General features: G+C 44.5%; 1 protein-coding gene across 17 annotated transcripts in view; it reads left to right on the forward strand.

Annotated features, from left to right (window-relative positions):
* The first annotated feature begins 1,144 nt into the window (after positions 1–1,144).
* Positions 1,145–23,238, forward strand: part of BLTP1 (bridge-like lipid transfer protein family member 1) — a 322,576-nt gene continuing 300,482 nt past the window's right edge. For all 17 annotated transcript variants that reach the window (XM_077279045.1, XM_077279047.1, XM_077279052.1 and 14 more), the window contains exon 1: positions 1,145–1,270. The gene's annotated coding sequence lies outside the window, so the exon portion shown is untranslated. The remainder of the gene's footprint in view (positions 1,271–23,238) is intronic.

A 23,238-nucleotide genomic window follows, 5' to 3' on the forward strand; every position in this document is an offset into this window, starting at 1 on the left:
GATATGGTGCCCACACTGCTATATAGTACTTGGCCTGTGTTATATACTGCGAGGCTGCTATATACTACATGGGCAATGTTATATACTGCGTGGCTGCTATATATTACGTGACCTGTTATATACTGCGTGGGCAGTGTTATTTACTACGTGGGCTGTTATATACTGTGTGGGCTGTTATATACTGTGTGGGCTGTTATATACTGTGTGGCCTGTGTTATATACTACGCCACTGTGCTATATACTGCGTGGGCAGTGTTATATACTACGTGGGCTGTGTTATATACTACGTGGGCTGTTATATACTGCGTGGGCTGTTATATACTGTGTGGGCTGTTATATACTGTGTGGCCTGTGTTATATACTACGCCACTGTGCTATATACTGCGTGGGCAGTGTTATATACTACGTGGGCTGTGTTATATACTACGTGGGCTGTTATATACTGCGTGGGCTGTTATATACTGCGTGGGCTGTGTTATATATTATGTGTGTTGTGTCATATACTACGTTGCTGATTTATATACTACGTGGCTCCTATATACTACATGGCTGCGTTACGTGGACTCTGCTATATACTATGTGGTTGCTATATACATATTCTAGAATACCCGATGTGTTAGAATCGGGCCACCATCTAGTCTCATACAGAGGCCTGCAGTGTGTATAGTATAAAACACACATACAGTGTATATATATATATATATATATATATATATATATATATATATGTATACACACACACACATCGTTCACTTCTCTACCTCATATAAAGTCTGCAGTGTGTATAATATGAGACACACACACATATAAATATATACACACACCGGTCCACCTCTCCCTCAGTGGCCGCAGAGCATACAGTATGACACACACACATATATACACACACCCATCCACCTCTCCCTCAGACAGTGGCCGCAGTGTGTATATATGACACCCACACCCGTCCACCTCTCCCTCAGACAGTGGCCGCAGTGCTGCGCAGACATAAGCGCTGTGCCATCTCTCCTCATCGCCACATTCTCACACTATGTTTACGGGCTTTGTTGTGATATGTCAGGCAGCACGCGATTGGCTGTGACGCCTCCTTGCTTGCGTGTGATTGGATGAGCCGTCCTGGGGGCAGTCTCCTGTCGCTACCTACTGATGACGTCAGCACACCGGGAGTGTTCCTATACACAGTGCAAAATGGCTGCCTCTGTGGGCCGGGAGCGGCGGGGAGCCGGTGTTTATTACAGGGGATGAAGTGGAGGAGGAGTCACCGAGACCGGTGAGAGGAATATCGGGGCTGGCGGGTAGGACTGGGGGTTTACTATCCGCACGGGTGTTCTGACAATTGCTTGTGCCGTTGCTGTGTGACAGATTCGGGAACGTGTGATTCGGTCCTGCTGCTGCTCCGGCCGGTGTGGTGGAGCGGTCTAATGACTGGGGCTGAGCTCCGTGGCCTCTGAGGGGGCAGCTACATGGGTCACTGACTGGACTGGAGGGAGGTGTCACACTATACAGATTGGGCTTTGTGTGGTCATGTGACAGTCACCTGAGCATGTCACTAGGGGGGAAGTCATCATTTAGAGGGGATGTCCACTACACTACCTGTGCACCCCCTTTAAAATGAAGCAGCCCCCTTGTAAATTAAAATTATTGTTCTCACCATCCGTTCTAGCGCCTTCTGCTCCTTGCGGTGTTCACGTGGCGTTATTGTCATGTGACTCTTGCAGCCAATCAGCTGCTCCATTTTCACTGCTTCTACTTGTCTGAGTGAAGTGAAAGTAATGATAGATCACAGCAAAAAAGCTTCATGTCTTGTCTGTCCATGAGAAAACTTGCAGCTCTGGCAAAACTGAAGAGACCACCACATCAGAACCCTGTCATGGGCAGCCCAATCTCCAGACCTGAACCCCATTGAAAACCTCTCAAATGTTATCAAGAGGATGATGGATAGTCACAAGCCATCAAACAAAGAAGAACTGCTTACATTCTTGTGCCAGAAGCAGTGTGAAAGACTGGTGGAAAGCATGCCATGACGCATGAAAGCTGTGATTAAAAATCCTTGTTATTCCACAAAATATTGATTTCTGAGCTCTTCCTGAGTTAAAACATTAGTATTGTTGTTTCTAAATGATTATGAACTTGTTTTCTTTGAAAGCACTGGGTTTTCTTTTTTTCTTTTGACAATTTTTCTGTGTCAGAAAAAAATACCAAATGTATTGCTTGGAACTTCGGAGACATGTTGTCAGAAGTTTATAGAATAAAACAGCAATTTGCACTTCACTCGAAAGTATACCTATAAAGAGAATATCAGACAAACTGAACATTTTGCAGTGGTCTCGTAATTTTTGCTGTATACTTGTGTTACTCTGCTGGCACATCCTTAGCTGAAATCGTTTCTGCCGTAGCTCCTGCTATAAATGGACGTCCGGTTTCTCGTAGGTCCGGAGTGTTACATGAGGCAGATTTCACCCATTACAATTCGCTGCACGTCTGCATCTGAATCTGTATGTAGCACATGTGGATTTTGAAGAGAGTGTTCGACAGCAGACATATACGCCACAATTCATGTCACAGTATATGTTTCCTAAATGCTGTGAGCGTGCAGCCCATGTGGTCCAGAAGACCTAAGTCGGAGTGCGCAGCTATTCTGCTCTATAGGGGAATTTACAAAACGGTTGGTAATAACGGTCGCTTTGGTACTCTTTAAAGGGTTTCCAAAAACTATCATCTATCCAAAGACTTAATTTTGCACCATTCATTACCTATGGGTCTGTCCAAAATCGCCAAACGCTGTACCTGCCTTTATCAGTCCCAGGGCCGGACTGGCCATCGGGCAGTTCTGGCAAATGCCAGAAGGGCTGGTGCCAGTAGTGGGCCACTGCATGGCGACTCACCCTCCCCCCCCCCGACCCAGCGCCGCTGCTGGTGCATTCAACTATACCGGCGTCTTTGATGCCGGTACAGTTGAATGCAATGATGGAGGAGAGAGCGTCACCTGACGCCCCCTCTCCCATCATTCCCCGCTCTGCCTCTGACACTGCGGGTGCGCGTGCACTCACTGTGTCCCAGGCAGTGCAGCTGCAGTCGCCGAGACAGGAACAGGGAGCACCGTGGGCACGAGGGGAGGTGAGGAGTGTTTTTTTTTTTTTACTGGACTGTGGGGCCATTCTAGGGGGAGGAGAGATGTGGGCTCTGCTGTATACTTCTGTGTGGTCTCTGCTATATACTACTATGTGGGCTCTGCTATATACTACTATGTGGGCTGTGCTGTATACTACTATACTACTATGTGGGCTGTGCTGTATACTACTGTGTGGGCTGTGCTGTATACTACTGTGTGGGCTGTGCTGTATACTACTGTGTGGGCTGTGCTGTATACTACTATGTGGGCTCTGCTGTATACTACTATGTGGGCTCTGCTGTATACTACTATGTGGGCTGTGCTGTATACTACTGTGTGGGCTGTGCTGTATACTACTGTGTGGGCTGTGCTGTATACTACTGTGTGGGCTGTGCTGTATACTACTGTGTGGGCTGTGCTGTATACTACTGTGTGGGCTGTGCTGTATACTACTGTGTGGGCTGTGCTGTATACTAGTGTGTGGGCTGTGCTGTATACTAGTGTGTGGGCTGTGCTGTATACTAGTGTGTGGGCTGTGCTGTATACTAGTGTGTGGGCTGTGCTGTATACTAGTGTGTGGGCTGTGCTGTATACTACTATGTGGGCTCTGCTGTATACTACTATGTGGGCAGTGCTGTATACTACTATGTGGGCTGTGCTGTATACTACTATGTGGGCTGTGCTGTATACTGCTACATGGGCTGTGCTGTATACTGCTATGTGGGCTGTGTTATCTGCTATGCGGGTTGTTCTATATACTATGGGGGGTATATTATATTCTATGGTGGAGGCCGTGTTATATACTATGTGGCTGTTATATACTATTGTGGGGGTATATTATGTTGTATGGGGGATGCTGTGTTATACTATGGGGGGCTGCATTATATTCTATGGGGGCTACATTATATATTATGGGGAGGTGGGCTGTTTTATATTCTATGGGGTGGCTGCATTATGCTCTGGGGTGGCTGCATTATACTCTGTAGGGTGGTGGCTGCATTATGTGGGCTGCATTATACTGTATCGAGGATCATGGGGAATTCTGTTATACTATTTGAAGAACTATGGGGTGCATTATACTATGGGAAGTGAATTGTACTACATGGATGACTATGGCGGTGCATTATATTATATGGGGCACTATGAGGAGTGTATTATACTATATGGAGGACTGTGGTGCACATTATAATATATGGAGGACTATGGGGTGTATTTTACTAAACAAGTAAAATGCTGCATATTCAGATTGTTTTTGCTGGAACAAAAAACAATTGTTCTCAGCAGCACATCGCTGGTGTAAACTGTACATGTGCTGCTGATAACATGATACTGTATAGTGATCTGTTAGTGATCGTTCTGTCCCATCATTATTCCTCAGCTGGTGGAAAGAGGCCGGGAAACAAGCGTTGAACAACTTCAGTATTGTTGATCAAACTCATTTAGAGGCCTGAGATAAGCGCATGTAAATACAACCGAAATGCTTTTGTGTGATGTGCATTTGGGGCCCTATTTTAAACTTTGCCTAGGGCCCCAAAACCGGCCCTGCCTACAAGTGTACAAAGATATTATACAGTCACCATGTGACAAGTCGGCCTGTGTAACTTCAAATGCCAGGGCTGAATTTTAGTCCCAGTCCGGCCCTGATCATTCCCATGGAGAATGAATGGAGCGATTGTGCACATGCATGCTCTCCATTTCAAGAGGGCTTTTCAGAGCCAAATTAGTGAGTTGCTGTGGGTCATACTGGACCCCACCTGATCTGCACGTTAGCACCTATCCTCCAGACAGATGATGACTTTTAGTGGTTGACTAACCCTTTAACGACCAATAATTGGCTTGTATCGGTAACTACCTCTTGTTCCCTCGCGCTGTCCAGCTTCATCTTCCAGTATGTGGTGGTCGTTTGTCTAAGCATTTATCCATTGTGGCTGAGGTACTAAACTCCATGCCCCAGGAATCTGGCTTTATGTGTGCAAAAAAAAAAATCTGTTTTAGACATGTTTTTTTTTTCGATATGCTCCCTGCATTGTGATCCCTTGCACCAAAATCGCCCCACAATTTAGAATAACGTAAAAGACGAAAATAAGCCAACTAATGGACGCTGTAAGTAGGACTGGACAGTCTGAAGATGCTCAAGATTAATCAGAAAGTATGAGCCACTGGTGCATTGTAAAGGGATTGTACATCTTCTATAGTATATTACATACAATGTAAGATAATATCAGCATGTGCTCGCCCCCTGTACTGGCACCAGGGCTCTCGAGGCTCACATGAGCCCTGCAGACAATCAGTGGCTGCTATTGAGCTGTTGGGCTCTCTTTTCCTGCAGAAGAACCTAGGATGTGTGACCACTGCAGCCCATTATCCCCTGGTGATTAGCTGCAAGGTTCACGTGGCATAACAATGTCACATGAGCCTTGGGAGACCTGGGCCAACAACGTTGTAATGGCTCCAGTACGTCTGTTGACGCTGTCAGGAAAGTTATGGTATATTTACACTGTGTCTTTTAGGCTACTTTCACACTGATCCGTCGGTATGGGCCGTCGCAATGCGTCGGGATGACGTACCAACGGAACCTGTGAAATAACTGCAAGATGTGGGCAGCGAATGCAGTTTTACAACGCATCCGCTTCCCATTCTGCAGTCCGGAGAGGAGGGGGCGGAGTTTCGTCCGCGCATGCGCGGTCGAAAACGGCGGATGCGACGCACGAAAAAAGTAACATGGAAGGTTTTTTTGTAACGACGGTCCACCAAAACACGACGCATCCGTCGCATGGCGGATGCGACGTGTGGCAATCTGTCGCAGTGTGTCGCTAATGCAAGTCTATGGAGAAAAAACGCATCCTGCGGGCAACTTTGCAGGATGCGTTTTTTCTCCAAAACGACGCATTGCGACGTACGTCACACAACGCTAGTGTGAAAGTAGCCTTACCGAGTTTTTAGCCTTTAAAAACATTTGAAAAAGCACCAAGTGCTCAAAAAAATGACGGCGTTTCATTGGAAAAATGACCTGTTATTTATTTGTTCAGTCTTTTGTGCGTCTTTTAAATATTTAATGCTTTCAAACATGTCAAGTGGTTAAAAGAAGTGACGTGTATTTTCTTGTGTTGCTACAATCTATACAATAAGAATCAACAGGAAGGCTAAAAGAACGCCCAGAAGATGCTTGGCCTTATTTTTGCGCATCTTGTGAGAGTTATATTCATTGCAAAATGGATTTTGAAATGTGCCAATAAAAAGACACTGAAAGAATGCTCGAAAATTGTTAACCGAAAACGTTGACATGAAAAACCATCGACAAAGCACGGAATCAAAGAGCAGTTCTTGCATCATCTTCCTTTTGAAAACAGACGCTTTTGACTAGTGGTCAAAGGCTCAGTGTGAACATACCCTTGGACAGCTTTAGGAACTCCGTCCCATTGTGCCATTTGGCTACCAGCTATGAGCGACTTACACCAGACAATGAACAGGACATCCCAGTTACCCTCCTGGTCTCTATAAAGAGTTTCTGGCCTCAGTAATGTGCCACAGTGGTCAGTGATTATCTGCAGCGGTCACTTGGGTAGTTGGGGATATCATTGCTGCAGCGAAGTGAACAAAGAGCCACTGTCAGGCCTGGGACGGTGGAAATGTATCTCTTGGGTGATAGTCTTAGGCCATGTTCACACTTTGCGGTTTTTACCGCGGAACCGCGGCGATTTTGATGCTGCGGGTCCGCAGCAGTTTCCATAGCGTTTCCATTTACATGTAAACCCTATGGAAACCGCCAGCCGCTGTGCACATGCTGCGGGAAAAACCGTGCAGAAACGCAGCGGTTTAAAACCCGCAGCATGTCACTTCTTTGTGCAGAATCGCTGCGATTCTGCACCCATAGGAATGCATTGAACCGCTTACCCCACGTTGCGGGAAGTAAGCGGTTAATGTGCGGGTGGTACCCGGGGTGGAGGAGAGGAGACTCTCCTCCAGGCCCTGGGAACCATATTTGGGGTAAAAAAAAGAATAAAAATAAAAAATCATGTTATACTCACCTCTCAGCGCTGCACGCGGCCGGCCGGTCAGAGTTGCTGTGCGAACAGGACCTGCGGTGACGTCGCGGTCACATGACCGTGATGACGCCCGGGTCACATGACCGTGACGTCACGAAGGTCCTTCTCGGCACAGCATCTTTGGAACCGGAGCGCCGCGTGCAGCACCGAGGAGATCCGGACATCGGAGGGTGAGTATAACCAATTTTTATCATTTTTAACATCACTATTGATGCTGCAATATTGCTGCATATGCAGCATCAATAGTATAGGAGTAATCCCGCAGCGGAAACCGCGGAACAAACCGCGATAAATCTGCAGGGATAACCGCAGCGGTTTTGCCCTGCAGATTTATCAATTCCGCTGCGGGAGAACCCGCAGAGGGACGCCGCAAAGTGTGAACGTGGCTTTATTATTCTTTTATATCCGTCTACCCAAACTGTTCTCAATATAGTAAAAATCCCGTTAACGTAAAAGAATATTTGTAATTGACACAAGGGTGATGATTGCTCGGCTTAGGCTACGTTCCCACAAGGAGCTTTAGGTGAGTTTTTGAGGTTTCAGACTTTCTACACCTATTAAGAAGATTAGGTTACTTGCATTTTTTTCATTTTGCTTTCGAGTACGTTTTTTCACGTGTCGTTGACGCTGCGGCTTTTGTCTCTTGTTGGTATGTCATGTTTTAAATAAAGCTGCATTATTTTTGATATTTCCAAGTATTTGGGTTTGACAAAACTTTATTGAAACAGTCATGTGTGGATAACTTCCGTATCTGATGCAAGTCTATGGGGCAAATCTGCACATGAAACTCTGCGTACCCGTAAGAGAAATTGACATGTTGCAGATTGGAAACACCTGTCACATTACATTGAATAAAATGGTGCAGAAGTCAAAAGATTGCTATACATCCCTTCCACTTTGCTGGAACTGTGAGACACTGCGTTCTTGACTCCTATTGGGCACACACCCTTAGTTGTTTCCATAGTATGGATCATATAGATGCCTGGATGCTCATGAACATCTGTCTGCAACACGCAGCCCTTTGCTGTAATGGAGTGTGTCATCTGTTATGAAGGAAGCCATGTTGAGCGATACAATACCTGTGCACTATTGTAGTGCTGAGCTGGAGATACCCATGTGGGACACTAAGGGATGACCATGTACTCCTGAGGAAGTTGTGTCCTTGTGCCTGGGGCAGCAGCTGCTTTACTTACATTGTTGGCTTTCTCTCTTACTTTATAATGTATGCAAATAATTTGAAAAGTCCCTTTTTAACTTTCGATCTCTATTGCAGAAATAACGTACAGGGGTTATCCATCATTAGGACTTTTTTTAAAAAATGGCTGTCAATTTTGTAAAATAGCAAAAACAACGACACTTAGCTAGTCTCTGCTCCTCTCGTCCAGTGCTGACTCTCGTGCAGCGATTTAGGTTTTTGTGTGAATAACATGTGATTGCTGTGGCAACTGATTAATTGTACTAGTCTCCTGCTGGCCATGTGCCTAATGAATGCAATAAATGCTTAATGCATAGTTAAAAGGGTTGTCCATTGTTAAATACAAATTTCTTAGCAAAGGCTATTAAAAAAATAACACACATGGGTACTGCCTGTTCTCACCTACACGGAACCCACTCAGTCAACTTTACTGGTGGTTGGCAGCACTGGAAGCGATGACTGGACCTTTCAGATATTACAGGACTTCTTAAAGAGAACCTGTCACCAGGTTTGGCCGATACAAGTTACAGCCACTGCCTTTCAGGGCTTATCTACAGCATTCTATATTGCTGTATATCCCCCCAACCCGACCTGTAAGAGAAGAAAAATAACTTTTATTATACTCACCTGGTGGCGGTCTGGTCCCATGGGTGTCGCTCTTCTTGGTCCTATGCCTCCCATGTTCTTACGATCCCTGTCCTCCTGGTTGCTTCATGTGGATGACGCATCCGTGCATCATCCACACAGGCTCCCCGGCATCGCGCTCCTGCGCAGGCGTACTTATCTGCCCTGTTGATTACTTTGCTCTGCCCTCAACAGGGCAGATAGGTACACCTGCGCAGGAGCGTGATGCCGGGGAGCCTGTGTGGATGACGCAGGAACACATCATCCACATGAAGCAAGCAGGAGGACAGGGATGGTAAGAAGATGGGAGGCATCGGACCAAGAAGAGCGACACCCATCGGAACGGACCGCCCCGCAGGTGAGTATAATAAAAGTTATTTTTCTTCTCTTACAGTTTGGATCGGGGGCTTATCTACAGCATTATAGAATACTGTATATCATCCCTGAAAGGTGATGGCCGTATCTTATATCAGCCAAACCTGGTGCTAGGTTCCTTTTAAGTCTGCAGCTGTCAGAGAGAACTAAAACAGCGAGGATGTTACTGTGTAATTGTGTGCTGTTCCTATCAACTTTTTTAAAAACTTTGGTCAACCTCTTTAAAATACCTGGCACCCTCCATTTTAATTTTCCTGGCACAGTTCCTCTGATTACCGCTTCACCCCCTTGTTGTATTCATATAGTACTTTCATAGTCTGGGACATTCCCCCAGCTGTTGGATTGACCATCTATGAGAAGGGGAATCTCCGACAACCATAAGGTGTATTTTTGAATAACAGAAATTGCGCTTTACCCGTACAAGCCAAGCAGCTGAAAACCTTGTCACAGTTTTGATGAACAGCCTGTAGCCGCAACTTGTAAAAGCACTCTGAGGCTATGTGCACACTTTGCGGATTCTGCTGTGGATTTTTCCGCAGCGGATTTGATGAAATCCGCAGTGCAAAAAGTACTGCGCATTTATCGCGTTTTTTTGTGCGGTTTCCACTGCGGTTTTAGACACCTGCGGTTTTTTAACATGGAGCAGGTGCCAAACCGCTGCGGATTCCGCACAAAGAATTGACATGCTGCAGAATGAAAACCGCATTATACTTTTCCTCTGATTGTTCCACTCCTGGTTTTGACGTACAAATATTGAGGTAAAATACTGACCAAATAATGAACGTGTGAATGTGGCCTTAAGGTCGGAGTCACACTAGAGCGTAATACGGACGAGTGCTATGCGATAAAAAATTGCATATCACTCGGTCCAATGTTAATCTGTGGGGCAGCTCCCATCATTCGTTGTGTTCTCGGCCGTATTATACGTGCGGAGGAAATAGCACACCACACAGACCCTCAGTGTGACTTGCGAGAAATATGCACTGGTGTCCTATAGAAAAGCCGGCAATTCAGTGCAGTGTATAGTAAAATCACACTGACAGCTTATATTATTGCATTATCCGTTAGATTTATATACGGTATGTCCCTGACTAATAATGTTAGTAGTGTGTGTGCGTAAAATTTTGGAGCTGTACGTGTTAAATTAAAGGATTAATTCATGGAAAAAACTGGCGTGGGCTCTCGCTCAATTTTCTCCCCCAGCGAGGGAAAGCCAGTGACTGAGGGCAGATATTAATAGCCTAGAGAGGGACCATGGTTATTGGCCTCCCCTGGCTAAAAACATCTGCCCCCAGCCACCCCAGAAAAGGCACATCTGTAAGATGCGCCTATTCTGGCACTTAGCCTCTCTCTTCCCACTGCCCTGTGGCATTGGCATATGGGGTAATAAGTAGTAAATGTTACTTTGCTATTGTAAGGTGACATTAAGCCTGGTTAATAATGGAGAGGTGGCAATAAAACACCTATTTTTTATTAATCCAATAGTATGAAAGGGTTAAAAAACACACACATTAAGAATTATGTCTTTTAATGAAATAATTAAACACACAGGTTTAACATCTTTATTGCACTCTCAATCCAAGCGAAGCCCTCGTTCTTCTGTAAAAAAAAAAAAAAAAAAGCAAAATAAAAAAAGCAACAATATCCCATACCTGTCCGCCATACAGTCAAGTCCCACGCTGCAATCCATCTCAAGGGGTTAAATATTTTACAACCCTGAGTGGCGCTAATGCTACCAGCCAGGCTGTAGACCACGGAGGAATGAATGAAAAGCTTCCTCCCCACCTGACCAGACATGAACTCATTAGTGTGGGAAAGTTTCTGAACATTTTCCCAAGCTGTCAAGTTCACCGCATCAGGCAGAGAGTCTGCACATGCTCAGTGACTATATATATATATATATATATATATATATATATATATATATATATATATATATATATATATATATATATATATATATATATATATATATATTTGCACGAATATTTGAGGCCATGGATCCATTATATGTCCGTTTTGCGAGCCGGCGAGAAAATCTCGCCATACGGATGTCACACGGATGCTTTAATGAGAAAAAAATCACATCCTCACATTGCACACGGATGACATACGGATGGATCACTGTTGGGGAACATTTCTGCGAATTTTGGCCGTGAAAAACAAACCGTTGTTTTATACGTTGTGTGTGACTCCAGCCTAATTCAGATTTACTGACATGCATTTTCAAGGTCCGTACACAGTCATCAGGTCCAATGGATCTATTGAATAATGTATGCATTTTGTATTCTAGAATCTGGAAGAAGATTGTGTACAGTATGTAGCAGGGTTTTGGAAGGAGTGATTCTCTCTGTTCAAGTGAATAGAACTTGAATGGCATCAGATGGAAACCCAGGCGACAAAATATTTGCTTGATATTTTAATAGATGCGCTTCAGGAGTACCACCATTGCTCCAAAGGTCCCTGTCGATTTTGCAGTAATGATGGCGTGTTCTTCATTCATGTGACCACTGCAGCAATAACTGGTTGAGTGATCACGAGCCGTACATGCCAGTGCTGACTTGGCCATTAACTGACTGCAGCCATCATGTGCAGGACCAGTTTTTAGTTTTGTATCGCCACTTTCTGGGAGATATAGTTAATTGTATTTTATGGTACAATTTCTGGGTTTAGGAAGTATAGTGTTAAATGTATATTAAATTCTATATAGTTTATATTGATAATGGATCCTTTGGATAGGTTACCAATATCAGATTGGTGGGGGCCTGACACCCAGCACCCCCACCAATCAGTTGTTCTCAGTACTGCTGGCGGCCGGGTGTTTGCAGGCGCAGAAAAGCCTAACAACACAGCTCTGTACACTGTATATCAGGTACTGCACTGGATAAGTGGCGGATCTGCAGTACCCGAGGATAGGTCGACAATATCAGAATAGTGGAACAATCCTTTAAATGGAACCTGTCATCTGGTACATGCTGCCCGAATCACAGGCTGCATAAATCCAACAAGTGCTATATTATTGCAGCTATACAGAATGTTTTACACTCAAACACTGCTGCATTTTGGAGAAGAAATACTTTGAAAAACTGTGGATACAATTCTTCTTGGGTGACTAGTCTGAGGCAAGTCGCCAGCAGTTTTATCTTGCCCCATTCTCCTAGAGTGACAAGCCTCTCCTTATACACACACCTAGCGAGAGACGTGTCAGTCTAGTGGAGCAAGGCAGAAAAAAAGCTGCCGGCTGCCAGCCTCGGACTGGTCTTCTGGCCTTTCATAGTACGTTATGTAACATATACCTGGCTGCAAAAGCAGGCTGCAGCAAGTGTCTGGTTCCCTTAAATCAGCTATTTGCTCAACCTAATCTGTAAACATGTGATTTCGTCTTACAAAATAAGTTGTGTTCAGCAGACTTCAGAACATTGCACAACATGAAAATCCCCAGGGCCTACTTTTGCTATGTGACATTACTTTAGACCTTTTCTGGAGGATAAGTACTGTCAGTTTCTTCATGAGAACATGCCACATCCGTATATGCGCCCAGGGAATGAAGGGCACTTCTAATAAATACAAGCACCTACAAGAAAAAAAGAAGGCATGTCACAGGGGAACATAAAATGCTTTCTGTTATGTCCAGCAATTAAATGATTATTTCATTCATGGCCAACCATGTTGTCATAAAAACACCTGCAAAGAAAAAGAAATGTAAAGTCTAAAGATCAAATCAAATTTACCTTTATTAAGTCACAAAAAGAATAAAACCATGAAAAAGCGGAGATGTGTACAGAGATACTACACCAACAAGGTACCAAGCATATGATCAGGACAAATGTCACATGTGTGCCTGCATCACAAGGTAACTAAACAATCCGTGAAAACTCAGATGAATAGTGGTAAAAATATCTCCAAAAAGTAGTATGATGGGTGGTGGTAGTAGTTCTTTTGAGGTTTGGGAATTAGCTGGCCTTTATAGAAGTAAATGGCTCACTCTCCAAGGATAATAAGCACAAATAATATCTCAGATATTCAGTATAAGACTAATGTAATATGCATACCAAACTTCAAAATGTATATGTTCGTTGATTGTTTAGTTTAGGAAGCATTTTGTGTTCCTCTGTGATGTTAGATATGAAAATCATTGGCAAGTAGAGTTTGGACTCTGGTATCATGTGATTACAGGCATTAGCTTCTGCCAGGTTACATAGTCTGCATCTTGAATTTGTGACCAAACATAAATTGTAACCTAAAAGGGGTTATCTCAGACTTTTATTATTTTTGCACATGGGGCTAAGAACTTATAGGCAGGTAGTCACTAATTTCTTGCCTGTTCTGATTAGTGCAGATATCTGGTGGCTCAGTGCATCCACAGACCGCTCCTGACGGCCATTATGCGGTTTCCGTTGATGTTGCATCAACAGAGCAGCATCTTCTGCTCCTCTCTGTCCTGTTGATGGGGTGTCAATGTTGTGTTGATTGAAAGTCAGCTCCCTGCTGCTCAACTGCGGGTAGCCAGCTGTTAATTAGCATGATGTCTGCGGTGATGCCCTGTCGACAGAGCAGATCGGAAGACGAAGAGCTGGTCTGTTGAGGAGTGATTAATTGAAGAAGCAGAATCGCTAGCTGAGACGGCAGAGATCATATAGGTAGTTACTGCTTGTTCGTTCATAGCCCATGTAAAAAAATAATTAATGTCCTGGATAACCTCTTTTACGTTACATAGGCTGATATACAGTTATGGCCGAAAGTGTTGGCACCTTTGAAATTGTTCCCAAAAAAATGAAGTATCTCTCCCAGAAAATTTTTGCAATTACACGTTTTGTTATACGCATGTTTATTTCCTTTGTGTGTATTGGAACGACATGGAAAAAGACAAATTGGGCATAATTTCACACAAAACACAAAAATGTGCAGGACAAAATTATTGGCACCTTTCCAAAATTGTGAGTAAACAACTATATTTCAAGCATGAGATGCTTGTTTAAACTCACCTGTGGCAAGTAACGGTAAAATGAAAGTCACACCTGAAACCAGATAAGAAGAGGACAGTCGACTCAATCTTTGCATTGTGTGTCTCTGTGTGCCACACTAAACATGGAGAACCAAAAGAGAAGAGAACTGTCTGAGCACTTTAGGAGCAAAATTGTTAAAAAATATCAACAATCTCAGTTACAAGTTCATCTTCAGAGATCTTGATGTTCCTTTGTCCACGGTGCACAATATAATCAAGACGTTCAGAACCCATGGCAATGTAGCTTTCCTCCCTGGATGTGGTCAGCAGAGAAAAATTATTGAAAGGTTGTCACGCATGATAGTCTGGATGGTGGATAAGCAGCCCCAATCAAGTCCCAAAGAAACTCAAGCTGTCCTGCAGTCTCAGGGATTCTTCTGGGAAATTATCTTGGGGACAGATGAGACCAAGAAAGTGTTGTTTGGTAAAGTACAACATTTTACTGTTTATTCTACTGTTTATTCTACACATCATCATTCTACTGTTTACTGAAAATGGAATGAGGCCTACAAAAAAAGAACACAATACCTATTTTCAAACATGGTGGAGGTTCAAAGACGTTTTGAGGTTGTTTTGTTGCCTCTGGCCCTGGGAGCTTTGACTGTGTGCAAAGCATCATGAAATCTTAAGATTCCCAAAGTATTGTAGTGCCCAGTGTCATAAATCTAGGTTTGCCTCCTAGGTCATGGGTCTTCCCGCAGGACAATGACCTTAAACATACTTCAAGAAACACCCAGAAATAGATAGAAGCAAAGCGCTGGAGAGTTCTGAAGTGGCCAGCAATTAGTCCGGATCTAAATCCTGTTGAACACCTGTAGGGAGATCTTAAAATTGCTGTTGGGAGAAGGCACACTTCAAATATGAGCGACCTGGAGCAGTTTACAAGTGAAGAGTGGTCCAAAATTCCTGTTGAGAGGTGTAAGAAGCTTGTTGATGGTTATAGGAAGCAATTGATTGCAGTTATTTATTGCAAAGGGTGTGCAACCAAATATTAAGTTGAGGGTGCCAATATTTTTGTCTGGCTCCTTTGGGGGTTTTGTGTGTAATAATTTCCAATTTGCCTTTTATTCTCTTTTTTGTGTTGTTTCAATACACACAAAGGAAGTAAACATGTGTATAACAAAACCTGTGTAATTGCAATAATTTTCTCGGAGAAATACTTTATTTTCTGGAACAATTTCAAGGGTACCAACACCAGAACATAATTTTACCTCTATACAAGTCACTAGTTCGACCACACTTAGAATACTGTGCACAGTTCTGGTCTCCGGTGTATAAGAAAGACATAGCTGAACAAGAGGGGGTGCAGAGAAGAGCGACCAAGGTTATTAGAGGACTGGGGGGTCTGCAATACCAAGATAGGTTATTACACTTGGGGCTATTTAGTTTGGAAAAACGAAGGCTAAGGGGTGATATTATGTTAATGTATAAATATATGAGGGGACAGTACAAAGACCTTTCTGATGATCTTTTTAATCATAGACCTGAGACAGGGACAAGGGGGCATCCTCTACGTCTGGAGGAAAAAAGGTTTAAGCATAATAACAGACGCGGATTCTTTACTGTAAGAGCAGTGAGACTATGGAACTCGCTGCCGTATGATGTTGTAATGAGTGATTCATTAACCCCTTCCCGACATGTGACGGTATAGTACGTCACATGTCGGGACCCCCGCTTTGATGTGCGCTCCGGCGGTGAGCGCACATCAAAGTCGCGACATGTCAGCTGTTTTTTACAGCTGACATGTGCGCGCAATAGCGGCGGGTGAAATCGCGATCACCCGCCGCTATTAACTAGTTAAATGCCGCTGTCAAACGCAGACAGCGGCATTTAACTACCGCATCCGGCCGTGCGGCCGGATATGAGGGCATCGCCGACCCACGTCACATGATCGGGGGTCGGCGATGCTTGTACATTGTAACCATAGAGGTCCTGGAGACCTCTATGGTTACTGATCGCCGGTGGCTGTGAGCGCCCCCCTGTGGTCGGCGCTCACAGCACACCTGCATTTTAGCTACATAACAGCGATCTGATGATCGCTGTTATGTAGCAGAGCCGATCGGGCTGTGCCTGCTTCTAGCCTCCCATGGAGGCTATAGAAGCATGGTAAAAGTTAAAAAAAAAAAGTAAAAAAAAATGTGAAAAAAATATAAAAGTTTAAATCATCCCCCTTTCGCCCCAATCAAAATAAATCAATAAAAAAACCCCCCAACCTACACATATTTGGTATCGCCGCGTTCAGAATCGCCCGATCTATCAATAAAAAAAAAAGCATTAACCTGATCGCTAAACGGCGTAATGAGAAAAAAAATCGAAACGCCAGATTTACGTTTTTTTGGTCGCCACGACATTGCATTAAAATGCAATAACGGGCGATCAAAAGAACGTATCTGCACCAAAATGCTATCATTAAAAATGCCAGCTTGGCACGCAAAAAATAAGCCCTCACCTGACCCCAGATCACGAAAAATGGAGACGCTACGAGTATCGGAAAATGGCGCAATTTTGTTTTGTTTTGTTTTTTGCAAAGTTTGGAATTTTTTTTCACCACTTAGGTGAAAAATAACCTAGTCATGTTAGGTGTCTATGAACTCGTACTGACCTGGAGAATCATAATGGCAGGTCAGTTTTAGCATTTAGTGAACCTAGCAAAATAGGCAAGCAAAAAACAAGTGTGGGATTGCACTTTTTTTGCAATTTCACTGCACTTGGAATTTTTTTCCCGTTTTCTAGTACACGACATGGTAAAACCAATGATGTCGTTCAAAAGTACAACTCGTCCCGCAAAAAATAAGCCCTCACATGGCCAAATTGACGGAAAAATAAAAAAGTTATGGCTCTGGGAAGGAGGGGAGCGAAAAACGAAAACGGAAAAACGGAAAAAGCTCCGGGGGTGAAGGGGTTAATTAAATTTAAGAGGGGACTGGATACCTTTCTGGAAAAGTATAATGTTACAGGGTATATACCGTATTTTTTGGCATATAAGACGCACTTTTTCCCCCCCAAAAAAGGGGGGAAAATGGGGGGTGCGTCTTATATTCGCAATGCAGGCTTACCGTGGACCGTGGCGGCAGAGGTGCGGCGGCAGAGGTGTGGAGATGAGGAGGCGCAGTGAGCGGGGTCCCTTTCCCCGGTGAGGTGATGCAGCAGCCCCGGTAATGCAGCAGGGCCGGGTGAATCCTGTTGTTATCGGTGCGCGCGGCCATCTTCCTGAGGCCCCGCGTTCGCAGATGGAGCTCTGCTGCCCGGGGCTTCAGGAAAATGGCCGCGGGATGCCGCGCGTGCGCAGATGGGGATCGCGGCGGCCATTTTCCTGAAGCCCCGGGCAGCAGAGCTCCATCTGCGAACGCGCGGCCTCAGGAAGATGGCCGCGCGCACCGATAACAACAGGATTCACCCGGCCCTGCTGCATTACCGGGGCTGCTGCATCACCTCACCGGGGAAAGGGACCCCGCTCACTGCGCCTCCTCATCTCCACACCTCTGCCACCACGGTAACCACAGAATTCACCCGGCTCTGCTGCATTACCGGGGCTGCTGCATCACCTCACCAGGGAAAGGGACCCCGCTCACTGCGCCTCCTCATCTCCACACCTCTGCCACCACGGTAACCACAGAATTCACCCGGCTCTGCTGCATTACCGGGGCTGCTGCATCACCTCACCAGGGAAAGGGACCCCGCTCACTGCGCCTCCTCGTCTCCACACCTCTGCCACCACGGTAACAACAGGATTCACCCGGACCCCTCTCACGCCATACCTCTCACTGTGCCTCCTCATCCCAACACCTCTGCCGGTAACCACTGCTGCCACCCTCCCATGGACACCAGGCCGTGGCGTCGCCCACCTAAGCAGGAAGGGACCCTGCTCAGGTGCATGCCGTACCGCCTTACCCCACCTCTGCCGACACCATGCCTCCTGTGACCCTGCTCTGCCACCACCAGCCCACAGGTAAGATACTGTAAATTCGGACAATAAGACGGACCCCCATCTTATAAAAAATCTTTTTTTCTGCAATTTTCACCCCAAATTTGGGGTGCGTCTTATGGTCCGGTGCGTCTTATAGTCCGCGAAATACGGTACACTAGATTCCTTGATAAGGCGTTGATCCAGGGAACTAGTCTGATTGCCGTATGTGGAGTCGGGAAGGAATTTTTTTCCCCATGGTGGAGTTACTCTTTGCCACATGGGTTTTTTTTGCCTTCCCCTGGATCAACATGTTAGGGCATGTTAGGTTAGGCTATGGGTTGAACTAGATGGACTTACAGTCTTCCTTCAACCTTAATAACTATGTAACTTTCGACCATGACTGTATATGTGTCACATATTCCATTTTTAAATTTTTCCCCTCTGTTGTGTAAGCTAATAGAAATTCTCCGCTCCTGCTTGTATTTAGATGATTTGTCTTATCTTGCAATACATGTCCCCAGTGAAAACTCTTATAACACCCACTTGAACTTAACTCATTAGGTCCCAAATACTTTAAAGGGAATAAGTCACCAGAAAAATGCTGTTAATCTGCAGGAGGGGTCGTTCTCTCAGATACAGAGTGGCAGCTGTAACCGTGTCCCCAGCCCTGACTGACAGCCGGCCCCAATGCAGAGTGAGTGTCAGTCAGAGCTGGGGGCGCGGTTACAGTCGCCGAGCGGTGATTGAACCATCACTAGCGCCGCCCCTGTGACTGAAATCAAAATGCTGTTGGATGGAATAAAGTTATTTTTTTCCCCCGCAGCAGTTGGCTAAGTACAGGCGCCTGGCAGGATAGTAACGCTATTAACCTGCAGACTAACCCCATATCTGCAGGTTGATAGCGTTTTTTCTGACAGGTTCCCTTTAAGCTCTAATCTCTCCTCAGTGGAGAGGCAAAATTAAAACGAAAAAGGAAAAAAATATTTTTATTGCCCTCTGTAGCAACTATTACATCCGTTTCAGGGTGAAGGTATGGAGAGGACTCTGCAGGGAGGTGTGTACAGGCTGTGTACCAGTGTACAGAGAGAGAAAACCCATGGCAAAATGTAAGGCTACGTCCCCATGGTCAGTAGCGCTTTGGACGTGGCACATGTCTGCTCCGTCCAAAAGCGCTGCAAGCTATTGAATGCAGGAGATTCAGCATGTGTTAATTGAACCGTGCGGAATCACCGCGTCCAATTTATTAGACTGGTCACTGAGCGTCTCCGCAAGATAAATAGACATGCTGCGGTCTGGAAAGACGCGCTGCATGTTCGTCTCCGCAGGGAAGCTGCTGGTTCCGGTGCACGCATAGTGGAGATGGGATTTCTTGGAATCCCACCCACTATGCTGTAACATCTGGATGCTGCGGATATACGTAGCGTCCAACCCACAGCGTTTACTGACCGTGGGAACGTACCCTTAGGGTTAATCATGCACCTTCCATCCTCGGTATTTGTCAGTACAAGGGAGAAGAGTTTCGTCAGGAGCTGTAGGAGAAATCGGTCCAGCAGTAAAGCTGTACTGCTACATAAGGGCTAGTGAAGCCAACTGCATCATCCTGGATGCAGACCTAACATCGAGCATGTATTACTGGGAGGGTATGAGAAAAGTCACACGGCCGAAGTCCTGCACGAGAAAGCTGAAACTAAGATAAGCCTGCAACCTGCATATGCTGAGGAATGAATATGAGCGAAAGGAAGGAGAATAGAACCGAGGATAAAAAAGACAGAAAAATGAGCAAATACCCTGCAGTAAGAAAAAAAGTAAATGGTAATAATACATGTAAGTAACATAGGGTGTAAAAATCATCCAACTGCAGCAAGGTTTACGTGGTGTACGTGGCCGAGGTAAAGGCAGGACGCAGCATCACTGGGTAATTAACCCCTATTTTACTAACATTACTTTATATTGCAGCAGTGAGATATAGAGGTCTTTATACTGGACTCTTAGGGTGCGTGTCCACGGTCAGGATGACCGCTCGGCGCTAAGCCCCGCCCCCTTTCTGGGACTGTACACATCCGGGATCATCGCACCCCTCGCCATAGGGCCCTGTGATATTACTTGCGGCGACGCAGCGTAGCCGCAGGTAGCACGGACATGCTGCGATCTGAAAAGACGCGCAGCATGTCCGGAGTCGCAGGGCCGCCGCGTGCGGGTTTCCACGCATAGTGGACACGGGATTTCAAAAAATCCCCTCCACTATACTGGAACATCTGGACGCTGCGTGTTTGACGCTGCAGCGTCAAACACGCAGCATTTACTTACCGTGGACACTCACCCTTAGGGTATGTGTCCACGTTCAGGATTGCATCAGTATTTGGTCAGGATTTTTCATCAGTATTTCTAAGCCAAAACCATGAGTGGGTGATAAATGCAGAAGTGGTGCATATGTTTCTATTATACGTTTCCTCTAATTGTTCCACTCCTGGTTTTGGCTTACAAATACTGATGAAAAATCCTGACCAAATCCTGATGCAATCCTGAACGTGGACACATACCCTTAAGGTTAATATGGCAACACACATGTGAAATCCTTTTGTTATTGTCCTTGTATTGGATCACATTTCCTCTTTTCCTTCTGTTTGCACCTTATGTATATGTTAATCCTGACCTTTTGTTCGGCCCATTATTTACACCTGTGGATTTAATCACTTGGTGACCAAAACCCATTTATTACATTTTTGTATTTATTTAGTATTAATTTTTGTATGTTGTTCATTTCATTGAATCAATAAATTTTGGTGACATTTTATTGGTATATTTTGACTCGGTTTTCTCCTTTATCAATCATTGTTTGGCGAGTCGCCCTTTACATGAGTTATTGTTATTACGTTACTGGTAATTATATAAAGGTTTACCCAGTGTCAATGTTCCCTCACTCTTGTAGTCCACCTTGCTACATGCCAGCAGGGCTCAAAATAGACAGGGGCAGAGCAGGACTCTCATCTTAGGATGTGCACGTTGCTGATTTGCCTGTGGAATTTTCTGTGCGGATTCTTATTTTCATGCGTTTTTTTAAATGCGGATTTGTATGCGTTTTTGTAAGCTAAATAAAAATCTATTATTTAACAAACAAAAAAAAGAATTGTGACATAATTTCTTTGTCCAACCTCTTCTTTTACATACTCCATTGAAGACAATAATATCATCACTTACCATGTTCAAATATAATGTTTACACATACAAAACAAATATAAGTGAATAGACCTCAGTCCAGAGCCTCTCACCTAGCCAAATCAGTTCTCATGCTTTGCACTGACGAGGGCCAACAGCCCGAAACACCGTGTCTGCGAATTGAGATACTGATTTGGCTTTTATCCATAAGTCATATTGCACGACTCGTTAAAGGGTTGATCGTGACTTGAAGGATCGCTACTTCCAACAGATGGCACTATAGAGTTTAAGTTCTCTGAAGAGGCAATTTGCATATTACATTTCCCAGAGGAGCATTGCACGGCAAATACTCCTCTTTACCTTGACAAGCTAGAGCTGGTATATCATTCTCCACAAGGAGAAACCTTACGCCTTAGACCTCAGTCCAGAGCCTCTCACCTAGCCAAATCAGTTCTCATACTTCGCACTGATGAGGGCAAACAGCCCGAAACACCGTGTCTGCGAATTGAGATACTGATTTGGCTTTTATCCTAAGTCATATTGCAAGACTCGTTAAAGGGTTTATTGTGACTTGTAGGATCGCAACTTCCAAAAGGTGGTGCTATAGAGTTAAGTCCTCTTTTTCTCTGAAGAGGCAATGTGCATATCTATAGATAGATAAATAAATCTTTAAATAGTTAAATCTATAGATAGATAATACCAAGCACCATGTTTAGTAATATTGAGCCCCCCCCCCCCGGCTACAATCACCAGCTCTCAGCCACCCCAGAAATTGCGCATCTCTAAGATGCGCCAATTCCAGCACTTATACTTTTTCTTCCCACTTGCCCTGTAGCGGTGGCAAGTGGGGTAATAGTTGTTGGGTTGATGTCACCTGTGTAGTGTCCGGTGACATCAAGCCTGCCTTGGTAATGGAGAGGTGTCAATAAGACACCTATCCATTACTAATCCTATAGTTGTTATAGGTTAAATAAAGACGCAGCCAGAATAAAGTTTTTTAATGAAATAAAACACTAAACACAGTTTGCCATCTTTATTATCCAGCTAATCCATGCGATGCCCTCAATCTCCTGTAATAAAAATAAAATAATAAACCAACAGTATACTCCCTGTTCTGATGTAATCCATTTAATAACGACTGTCCCATGACAATCTCCCATGTAGAGCGGTCACATCAGATGCCGCCGAAGACACACTGACTGGAGATAATACTCCGGTCAGTGTGCCGCTCTCACTTTAAGGCACTACCGCTGCGTGAGAATTTTCTCATTCAGCGGTGCCGCAAGTGACAGGACGAACTCCGGTGACCTCTAGGCGGCGGAGTGATCCACTGCGGGAGGATCATCTCCGGTCACTGTATCACCGGAGCTCCTGTTTGCAGGTGATCGAGGGCGTCGGGTATTAGCTGTATGGGGAGTATGTTCTGTGTGTGCTTATGTATGTACTGGATGGTGGCCTGATTATAACGCATCGGGTAATCTAGAATATGTATGTATGTATGTGTGTGTGTGTGTGTGTGTGTGTGTGTGTGTATATATATATATATATATATATATATATATATATATATATATATATATATATATATATATATATATATATATATATATATATATATATATATATATAGCAGCCACATAGCATATAGCAGAGGCCACATCACACAGACAACCACATGGTATATAGCACAGCCATGTAGTATATAGGAGCCACGTAGTATATAACACAGCCCACGTAGTATATAACACAGCCCACGTTGTATATAACACTGCCCACATAGTATGTAACACTGCGCACGTAGTATATAACACTGCGCAC

Source organism: Ranitomeya variabilis, chromosome 1, assembly GCF_051348905.1.
Source record: "Ranitomeya variabilis isolate aRanVar5 chromosome 1, aRanVar5.hap1, whole genome shotgun sequence".
Lineage (NCBI taxonomy): Eukaryota > Metazoa > Chordata > Amphibia > Anura > Dendrobatidae > Ranitomeya > Ranitomeya variabilis.